Genomic DNA, 11309 nt, shown 5'->3' on the forward strand with positions numbered 1-11309 from the left:
GCTTGCTTCCCAGTGAATAATTTTTTATGGTAAGTTCTTGAAGCATCCTCTGTAGTGCTTGTTGGTCCACGTCATGGTGAGGTAACTCCTGGATATCTTGTTCAGCAAACATAGGTATCTCATCAACTTCATACTGTTCTTCATCCTCAGTTATCTCCACTTCATCTTCAACCCATGAACTCTCTTTTTCACAAAGCAGAGGAAGAAAGTCAGCCTCGCTCATTGAGATCCCTTCTTCGGTAACAATCCATTCATCCACTCTTATGCCTTTCTTCTCTTCAATCATGTCAAGACGTTCCTCATCAATTCTCGTGCTAGTTGTCATCTCAGCTGCTTCTTCAGTAAAACCTTCCTTATATTTCTGTAACAAGTTGTCAACATCAAACTTTGCATTAAGCGTATCCCCATCAGTTTTTTGAGATGTGTAGTCTCCATCCTTAGCTTCCACTTTCTTCGTTAGCAATGAATCATGAGTCCGGACAACGGCCAGTTGCTTTGTTTGAGATTCCATGGAGCTGTCAACAATTGACAAATCTTGTATATGGAAACCAACTATGGATTGTTTTTGTTCAGGGATATGAACAATTGAGTGGTGTTGTTTGGGAAAACCAACAATAGATCGATCTGGTGTCCTGTGAGAAATAACGGGTTGGGTTTGTTCGGGCACACCAACAATTGGTTCATCTTGTTTGTGAGGAACAACAACATATTCATCTGATTTATAGTAGCCAACAATGGATTTGAAATTCTCAGGCAAACCAACAGTGTATTTATCTTGTCTATAGGAACCAACAATAGATTGATCTGATTTATGGTAGCCAAAAATGGATCGGATTTGCTCAGGCACACCGACAATTGATTCATCTTGACTATGAGAACCATCAGCAGATCGGTCTTGTTCATGCGAACTAACAATTGATTGATCTTGTTCATAGGAGCCAACAATTGCTTGTTTTTGCTCCAATAAACCAACATCCTGCTTGGGGGAACCAACAATGGCATGGTTTTGCTCAGAAAATTGAACAATACATAGGTCTTGTTCAGGTAATCCAGAAGTTAATTGCTTTTGTTTATCACCCAGCTGTTCAGCCACCTCAGCCACATCCCCATATGTTCCACTGCTTGAAGCATTGCCTGATGAATACACAACAAATGTATCCTGCATAGCCTCAGCTTCATCTATCACTTCCCCTGCTGCAGCACAATACGGTGCAACTCTTGACAAATCTACTACAAATGTGTCTTCTTTAGCCTTAGCTTCATCCTTTGAATCCAGTGCCCAAACTGCAGCACTGCTCAATGCAATTCCTGAGAAATCCACCTCAAATTTATCCTCCTCGACCTCAGCTTCATCCAGTGCTTCCACTTCAGCTAATGATATATTAATCAATGCATTTCCTGGAAATTCTGCCTTAAACAAGTCCAACCCAACTTCTTCTATCACATCCGTTTCCCTGAATGCTGAACAGCTTGAAGCATTATGAGCCTGATCCTCTTTGGCATTTTCTGCATCTCTACCATTTGTTGACTCTGCCAAATCAGTACTTAACTGTCCATTGTATGTACCAATAGTTTCTTCATTGCAATCATGGTGTTCGCTCTTCTCCATGCTCGATTGGATGGTAACTTTTGGAGCATAGCCTCTAAAAGCATTGACTTTTATCTTAGGATACACCAGCCTCCTTGATTTCCTATTAGAGCAATCTGCATATGCAGTACAAGAAAACATGAGGTCGGTAAAACATCCGACAGAAAAATAAGCTTTCAACAATATAGTTCCCACACCTGAACTTGCTACTGTGCATCGAATAATCCTGCTTCTGGTACATCTACTTGTCCTCAACAAAGACTGAAAATTCAAAACAACAGCGAAAATAAGTTCTGCAGCTTAACATGTTTCTCAAGATATAAAAGAATCCTCTTTTCAGCTAACACTTAAGCAAGATACAAATGCAGTTACAAACAGAACATTACGGCAACTTGTCAGATTCCCTATACATACTAAATAAGTTTATCTCCACAAATCATACTGTGATTCTTAATTTCATAAATTCACAATTGGGTTATTTATGCTGTTGGATACTACATACATATTTTCCCACAAATCCATTGTGCCGCTGCATACTATGTATTCGCATTTAACAAATTCAGTTCAAGGATTTAAGTAATCTAAGTGCAGTCTTTCCTGAATCAAACTAATCCTAAAGACAAAAATAAATGAACCAGAAAAACAACAACAAATGGAGCTTTTCTTATTTCATAAGCACTTTCGAAAAGGGGAATAGTTTTTTTATTGAACAAGCATAAAAGCTGTGTATCTTTGTATTAAAAAGAAAGTAAAGGGGAATAGTAAATCATATTGCTTTCACACAGCATTAATATGCATTGTGTAGAGAGATAGAATTGGGGGAAACACCACACACCCAATGGGGGGGGTGACCTCTTATATATATAGCCAATGTGGCTTGGAGTACAAGAAACATCCTATACAAGGAATACTATAATTAGCCTAGCTATATACGGCTGTACTAGACATATATGTCTAACACCCGCCCGCAGTCGCAGCGGGAGAGTCTCGGACGCAAAGACTGGACTTAAACTCGTTGAAGAGCTGTACAGGCAAGCCTTTGGTCATGATATCCGCGAATTGGTGGGAAGATGGGACATGAAGCACGCGCACTTGTCCCAAGGCAACCTTCTCGCGGACGAAGTGAATGTCGATCTCGATATGCTTGGTGCGGCGGTGATGAACAGGATTGGCGGCCATGTAGACAGCACTGACGTTGTCACAGTAGACGACCGTCGCAGAAGGAATCGAGACATGAAGTTCCTCAAGGAGCTGCCGCAACCAGCAACATTCAGCAACGGCGTGGGCCACGGCCCGGTATTCAGCCTCCGCGCTGGACCGAGAGACCGTGGTCTGTCTCTTGGAGGACCAAGAGATGAGATTGTCACCGAGGTAGACGCAGTAGCCCGAAGTGGAGCGCCGAGTCAGGACATCCCGCCCAATCCGCATCCGAGTATGCGGTTAGAGACTGAACAGGGCCGACGCCCAGGTGAAGACCGGAGGAAAGTGTGCCCTTCAAATAGCGCAAGATCCGCTTGAGCAAGGCCAGATGGGGCTCGCGCGGGTCATGCATGAAGAGGCACACCTGCTGAACCGCGTATGCCAGATCGGGGCGGGTCAGCGTGATGTACTGGAGAGCACCAGCGATGCTCCGGTACATGGAGGGGTCGGCGACTGGAGCACCATCGGTCGCGGAGATTTTGGCGTGAGTGTCAACAGGAGTCGACGTGGAGTGACACTCAGCCATGCCTGCACGCTGAAGGAGCTCGATGGCGTACTGGCGCTGAGATAAGAAGATCCCAGCGGAGGAGCGCTCAACAGAGATGTTGAAGAAGTGGTGGAGATCCCCAAGATCCGTCATAGCGAACTCGGAGTGGAGCCGGTCGATGATGCGCTGAAGAAAAACTGGCGAAGAGGCGGTGAGGATGATGTCGTCGACGTATAGTAGCAAGTAGGCCATGTCCCCACCATCTTTGTACACAAAGAGTGAGACATCTGAGACGGACGCAGTGAACCCGAGGCGGCGAATATACGTGGCGAACCGCTGGTACCAAGCACGCGGTGCCTGCTTCAGGCCGTAGAGAGAGCGCTGAAGGAGGCAAACATGGTCAGGAGCCGCTGGATCAACGAAGCCAGGCGGCTGCTGGCAGTAGACTGTCTCCTCAAGATGACCGTGAAGAAAAGCGTTCTTCACGTCCAGCTGTCGAATCGGCCAGGAACGGGAAGCGGCGATGCTCAGAACGGCCCGAATAGTCGGTGGTTTGACCACCGGGCTGAAGGTCTCGTCATAGTCGATGCCGTACTGCTGAGAGAAGCCGCGGACCACCCAGCGCGCCTTATGGCGAGCAAGAGTACCATCGGAGTGGTACTTGTGCTTGAAGATCCACTTGCCGGAAACGACGTTGGCGCTAGGTGGCCGCGGGACAAGGCGCCAGGTGCCGTTGTCGATCAGCGCCTTGTACTCGTCAGCCATGGCCGCCCGCCAGTTGGGGTTTGCTAGCCCACTGCGGTAATTCGCCGGAATTGGCGAAGGAGTCGTAGCAGACAGGTTCCTGTAGGACACACGCTGGATCGTCCCGGTCTGCGTGCGCGTCGCCGGACGGGATGGTGCTGGAGCAGGGGCTGTAGCAGGTGCTATTGAAGGTGATGGCGCAGCAGGGGACTGGGGCACGCAAGTCGGCTGTCGCCTGCTGTAAACCCGAAGAGGCTGGACGGACCGGGAGGCGACCACTGGATCAGGCGCCGGTGTCGGTGGCGCAGCCTCCGACCCAGAGCTGCTCGGAGCAGCAGTCCCGGCGTCGTCGATCGATCCTGACGGGGGCACAAGACCACACCCGCCCGGAGCAGTAGCATCCGAAGCACTGGATGGGGGTACGGAACCACACCCACCAGAGGAGAAGGTGCCGGGTAGAGGCACAGGGCCAAGACTACCAAGCGAGGAGACGTCGAGGCTTGGTGGGGGCACTGGACCACGCCCACCAAGGGAAGGTCGCGGGGGCTCACGTAGAGCATCCGCGGGAGAGGAGCCACCAGCTGCATGATCAGTAAAACAAGGTGCAATATCCAAGTCGCGACCAAGAAGAAAATCAAAGGAACTGGCGGGAGTAGGGGAGTCACGGGCGAAAGGAAAACTGAGCTCATCAAAGACAACATGACGAGATATAACAATCCGGCGCGTGGAGAGGTCCAGGCAACGATACCCCTTGTGAGCAGAAGGATATCCTAAGAAGACACAGGCGGTAGAACGGGGCGCAAGCTTATGCGGAGACGTGGCCTGTAGGTTAGGATAACAGAGACATCCAAAGACGCGTAAGTGCTCATAGGATGGAGGGTTGTTGTACAAACGAGTGTACGGTACCTCATTGCGGATGGCGGAGGAGGGGCGTCGGTTAAGCAAGTATGTGGCAATGTCTAGGGCCTCAGCCCAGTACTTGGGCGGCATGGACGCATGAAGAAGCAAGGTACGCACTGAGTTGTTGAGGGTACGAAGGACACGTTCAGCCTTACCATTTTGTGGTGAAGTGTAAGGACAGGAAAGATGAAAGACGATGCCGTGGGCAGTAAGGAGATGATCCATGGCATGGTTAACAAATTCAGTCCCATTATCAGCCTGGAAACATTTAATAGTAGAACTGAACTGTGTGCGAACGTAGGGAATAAAATCAGCAATGTGCTGACGAACCTCAGATTTGTGCTTGAGGGGAAACGTCCAGCTAAAATGAGTGAAGTCATCTAGTAAGACCAAGTAATAGGAATAGCCAGAAATACTAGTAACCGGGGATGTCCAGACATCACAATGAACTATCTCAAAAGGAGAAACAGTACGAGAAGTAGATGAGCTAAAAGGTAGACGAGCATGTTTACCGAGCTGACAGGCATGACAAAGAGTGCGGTCTACTTTATTACAGGAAATCAACTTGTTCTTCTTGAGACTAGCTAAGGCTGCTGGACCGGGATGACCAAGGCGACGATGCCACACGGAGGACGAGGCTGCAAGGAGGGCGCTGGCAATGGACTGGGCGGCTGGCGAGAGGGTGTAGAGATCGCCCGAGCTATTGCAGCGAAGAATCACGCGCCCCGTCCCGTGTTCCTTAACAGAGAAACCAAAAGCGTCAAATTCGATTGAACCACCATTATCGCGGGTAAACTGACGAACAGATAGTAAATTACGAACTATGGAGGGAGCGACAAGGATGTTGTTCAAGATGAATTTAGCGGAATTAGTATCAAGAATCGAGGAGCCGCGGGTCGTGACAGGGATACGTGCACCATTGCCTACTATGATCGAAGAATTAGCAACTGGAAGGCGAGAGGTAAGTATACCTTCAGAAGAGTGCATATGTGTAGAGGCACCAGTATCCATCACCCAGGTGTCGCCTTGCAGCGACATTTGCTGCAGCGCCGCCATGAGGCCCGCCGTGTCGAAGTATTGGGGGCCGCCAGGCTGCTGGTCACTCACCGCGGTGTGGGCCTGCGGGGCGGACCCAAGGAGACCTGGAGCACCACGCTGCGGGCCACCCGCGCCACCGCGCCATGCCGGTCCGCCTCCACCAGAGCTGCGGCTGCCGCCGGCCGGTCTAGGCTGCTGGCCCCACGGATTGATGCATATCCAGGGGCCAGTAGGGTTGGGCGCACGGGGCGGCTGCTGCTGCTGATTGCCACCGCCGCCCTTGCGGAAGTAGGACTTCTTGCGCTTCTGCTGGCCACCGCCGCCCTGCTGCTTCCCCTGCTGTTGCTGGACAAAGAATTGCTGAGGGGACGTCATGCAGGAGGGGCAGGAGGATGCACAGCCGGAGGACGACGAGGAGGATGTGGAGGAGGCGTGGAGGGCAGTGGAATTGGCCAACTTGGCCTCCTCAGCCAGCCTCAGTTCCTTGAGCGCGAGCATATCAAGGGCGCCGGCGAAGTCCATGGAGGCGTCACCGGCGATGATGTCGCAGGTGTTGCTGAAGCGGGGATTGGCGCCGCGAAGGAGGTTGAGCACCATGGTGGGGTCGTCAACAGGCTTGCCGACATCACGGAGGCGATCGGCCGCCTTCTTCATCTCTTGACCGTAGGCCTCGACGGACAGATCGCCCTGAGACAGGGTCATAAAGGCCTGACTCAGGAAGATGGCGCGCGGCGCCTTGTTCGCCTCGAAGCGGGCGGTGATGGCAGCCCAATGCTTGCGTGCCGTCGGGTCGGGAGTCATGATGAAATCGTGGACGGCGTCGGAGACGGTGCTGTAGATCCAGGAACGGACACAGCAGTCCTCCTGCAGCCAAGCCGGCGTGAGGGGGTCGGGAGGCGCCGTCCCGTCGATGTGGGACAGCAGGCCGAAGGTGCCACACAGGGCGTCGAAGCAGGCCTTCCACTTGGAGAAGTTGTCCGCGCGGAGGTCGAGCTTCATAGGGACGTAGGACTGCACAGAGATCGTAGCGTAAGGAAGCGCCATGGGGAGAGCGATCTGCGCAGCCGAGACGGCGTCGCCGAGGAGGGGAGAAAATCCGCCGGATGAATCGGAGTCGCTGTCACCGGCGGAGGAGTCCACGTGGGTGACTGTGGACATGCAAGGGTCCGGCGCGGCCGGAGGAGAGGCAGCGCAGGATGGTGGTGCCGTGCCCTAGGTCAGGCGGCGGCGTGCCCTAGGTCAGGCGGCGGCGCGCCCTAGGTCAAGCGGCGGCGGGTGGTGGGTGGAGAGGCAGCGGAAGGGAAGGAACAGAATTTAGAGAAACCCCGGACTCGTGATACCATGTAGAGAGATAGAATTGGGGGAAACACCACACACCCAATGGGGGGGGTGACCTCTTATATATATAGCCAATGTGGCTTGGAGTACAAGAAACATCCTATACAAGGAATACTATAATTAGCCTAGCTATATACGGCTGTACTAGACATATATGTCTAACACATTGCTAGAAGGAGAAACAATGCCCCAAATGGAGCCAATCAAACCCTTCCATGAACCACGGGACCTGCCATCAAACAACCCCATGATGCCATATCCACCTTGATCCCAAAACCGAATGGTCCCCAAAATGAAAGAATCAAAACTGGAAGCAAATGCTACCAAATCAGTAAACAGAGATATCAAGGAATCAAATAGCAAAACAGGCACACAATCATTTTTTTAACGTGCATTAAAGCCATACCTGAACAGGGCCGCCGCCTTCAAAGGCTGGCTGGATAACGAGCGGTTCGTGGCTCCGGGAGCAAAGGAGGCTCTGGGGCCGGAGGGCAATCTCCATTGCTTAAAAGGATCTCCAAATCCCCACAAGAACCACTGCCCAGTGGCGTGCCTCTCTTGGCTTCTTAGTCTCTCTCCCCTCTCTCTCAATCTCTAACACAGTAGGAACTGAAAATGATTTGGAAACTGCAGATGAACACCACAACGCAGCTCTGAAGAGAACGCACCCTCACATTTTTATCGAACTGAATTTGATCCTTTCTTCTCACCTTGTAGCTGTGAAATGTGGTTGTATATGAAACCAAAGATGTCATCTTGCGGGTCCAAAGGTTAGTAAGGTAAATAATTTGCAAAACAAATCCACTTGGTATATATATCTCTCTCTGAGTGTCTTAAGTTTGTAAGAGAAATTTTAGTATACAGATCCTTAAATATATTTGTGCCAGTTTTCTTTACTGCAAGTTTACAATGTAAATCCTAAACTGACTTTTTGAACTAACTGAATTAAGATATTCATTGGAATCAAGTTTCAAGTAATTGATATTTTATATGTTTAATTTCACCATGCTTGAGTGCAGAAACCTATTTGTTAACTTCTAAAATTACTTTGGATTCTGCATTTGTTGGTATCCGTGTCATAGAGGTCCAAATTAATGGCCAAGGATGCTACCTAAAGGCTCTGGTGATGCACGACCGCCCCTAGCACTCCATCCACCACTTCCCTCAGCACCCACTCTTTCTCCCGATTCAGCAACCTCACGATGGCGATAAGGAGCTGTGAGCCCTCCTCTCTTTAGGTCTTCTAGTAGTTGTAGGTTTCGTCTAAATAAATCTTTAAGCTTTTGCCTAGGAGAAGGTATCCTGAAGTATGGTTTGACTCCACTTCTGTGGCTGTTGATCCTATTTGCACAATATCGTTGCAATCCTTGGTGGTCCTCCCATTGGCAACATTCACCCCATCAAGGGGGATCGATCTGCCCTTGGAGTTTCTCATGCCATGGCCTCTTCAGTCATCATGGCCACACCTAGATATACTTTGAGCAATCTTTGGTAAGTTCCAATAAATTCCCTCTTCCATATAGGAGATATGCTCCTTCTGTTTGTGAATGGAGGGGAGTTGTTGGTCATCCCTGTTGGGGGTTTCAATGCCGAGTTGTTTGCTTGGCTGCTTATGGTATTACCAGATCTACTAAATTGGGCGTTCCGAAGAAGGAGATGCTGGAGTTGATATTTTTGTGCTGCAATCAGCAAGGCAAATGCCAAAGCTTCTTTTTTTACGACCGTGCCTTCGGATGTTTTTCTTAGAGGAAGGTCAATGCTCGATTTTATAATGGAGTTCAATTATCTTGCACTGTTTCCAAATTTTGGGGTTACTCGATGGTTCTAGTAAGAGGATTCTTGTGTGGCTGTGGCATTCTGTGTTGTCCTATCTACCGAGGTAACATGTATAGCAATACAGGTCACCTAAGATGAAAAAATGCATATTTTGAGAATTCTTTCCCATGTGTTGGCATTTATTTTTAGGGCTCTTTTAAAGTACTCCCTCTTTTAAGGTAAGACCAACAATAGATCCTAACCTATGATTGATAATGGCATTCCTATTATAAAAAAAAAAGCACTCGTTCATTCCAGATTTATCCTTCAAAAAAATAAGCATGCACATTCTAAATATTGGACGAGAGAACACATGAAAAACCTAGGCCATTAGTTTTATTTCTTAAGGGGGAGAATAATGTTAAAGGTCAACAAAGTTCCAGGCTCTTCCCAGTTTTTTATACAAGTATTACATTGTTGACACCCTTCGAAAACATCAAGTTAATTAATACATTTATGACTTAATTTTTGTTATGTGTATTGAGTTTTTAGTAGTGTGTTGCTGATACACATGTTAACGCTGCTCTCTCTTGTCAGTGACAGCAGTTTAAAGTGGATATCTGAAGCACAAAAGAAAAACCTAATGTGTATTGAGTTTTCGTCATTACGATTACGACCGGCCTTGGAAACATTTGCCACTTGATTTCGCTCAGGACACTGTACTCCATCAGATGTTTCAAGCATTGATTCAGATACAGCTAAGCGACGGCAACCTGGCGTTGTTTTGGCAAGACAATTGGCTTGGCCAGTCTTCACCTTGTTTCCTGGCACCGGATCTTTGCAAGTTAATCAGGTCACATATAAGGAAAACGAGAACTGTTGCCCAGGCGCTTCACCAGAAACAGTGGATTCTTGATTTTGCCGGACGGGCTACAGTCCCCACCCTCACCCAATACGTCCTCCTGTGGCATGCTATCGCCAATGTCCAATTACATCCTGGGGTAGAGGACAGGGTATCATGGAAATGGAACACTTCAGGCATTTACTCCGCAAGATCGGCCTACCGTGCATTCTTCTTCGGCGCCACAAAGTTTGCTTCAGCCAAGCTGATATGGCGTTCTTAGGCGCCACTGAAAGTCAAGTTCTTTATGTGACTGGCAATCAAGGAAAGATTGTGGATGACAGAGAGGAGGCACCGTCATGGTTTGCAAGGGAACACGGAGTGCACTTTCTGTGATCAGGAGCTAGAAACACCAGCTCATTTGCTTGCATTATGCCCATACGCACAGGAGGTTTGGCACATCGTTACATCAATGTTGCACATCCAGAATGCTGTGCTCCAAAATGAAACCTCCCTGATGGAATGCTGGCTGAACAAACGATGAGCCTTGCCCGGATCAAGGAGGAAAGGGATGGATTCAACGTTCCTGTTGATCTCCTGGAGGCTATGGAAGCAACGAAACGACAGAGTCTTTGCTAGAGCTCCTAGTAGAACTCCAGCGCAGCTAGCTGAAGACATCAGAGACGAGGCTGTTGTTTGGTGTGCGGCAGGTGCCAAGTATTTAGCTTTGCTTCATTGGCCACAGCCGCAACTGGGCTCTCGGCAGCAGCAGCAGCAGCACCTCTAGTTTGCTGCCCACTATCTTAGTTGGTTGTTTTATGGTTGTTTTCGGTTGTTGTCTTACTGCCGCAGCCGCAACTGGGCTCTCGGCAGCAGCAGCAGCACCTCTAGTTTGCTGCCCACTATCTTAGTCGGTTGTTTTATGGTTGTTTTCTGGTTGTTGTCTTACTGTAATGTAGTCCTCAATTTGTTGATAAAACCATGTGCATGCGCTCGGTAGACCCGTGTTGTAACTTTATTAATCTTCTTCATAATACAAAGGTGCGCAGCTCTCCTGCGTATTCTTGAAAAAAGATTACGACATTACCAAATGCCAAGTGCTTGTGTTATTAACAGAGTGGTGAAGGACTCCAGAGGACACCCGTGGTTGGAGTGGCTTTGTCGTTTGAGCTTCATGCACGGCAAGCAGAGGCAGAGCTAGGATTATTTGGGCATCAGGAGCTAGGGGCAAGGTGTGGCATTCCATATGCAATCATGGATGCAACCTAGGCGCTAAGTGACATCATCAGTTAGACTTTAGAACGATTTATCCAACGTAGCTTGGATAGTAGATTTCAGGATTATCATCCGCGCTCTTTCATTTCCACATGCCATGTTTTCTGGAAAGAAAAAAGAAGAGTGATGTGTGCCACGGATCA

This window comes from Setaria viridis, chromosome 6 (genome assembly GCF_005286985.2).
Source record: "Setaria viridis chromosome 6, Setaria_viridis_v4.0, whole genome shotgun sequence".
In the NCBI taxonomy this organism is placed as follows: Eukaryota; Viridiplantae; Streptophyta; class Magnoliopsida; order Poales; family Poaceae; genus Setaria; species Setaria viridis.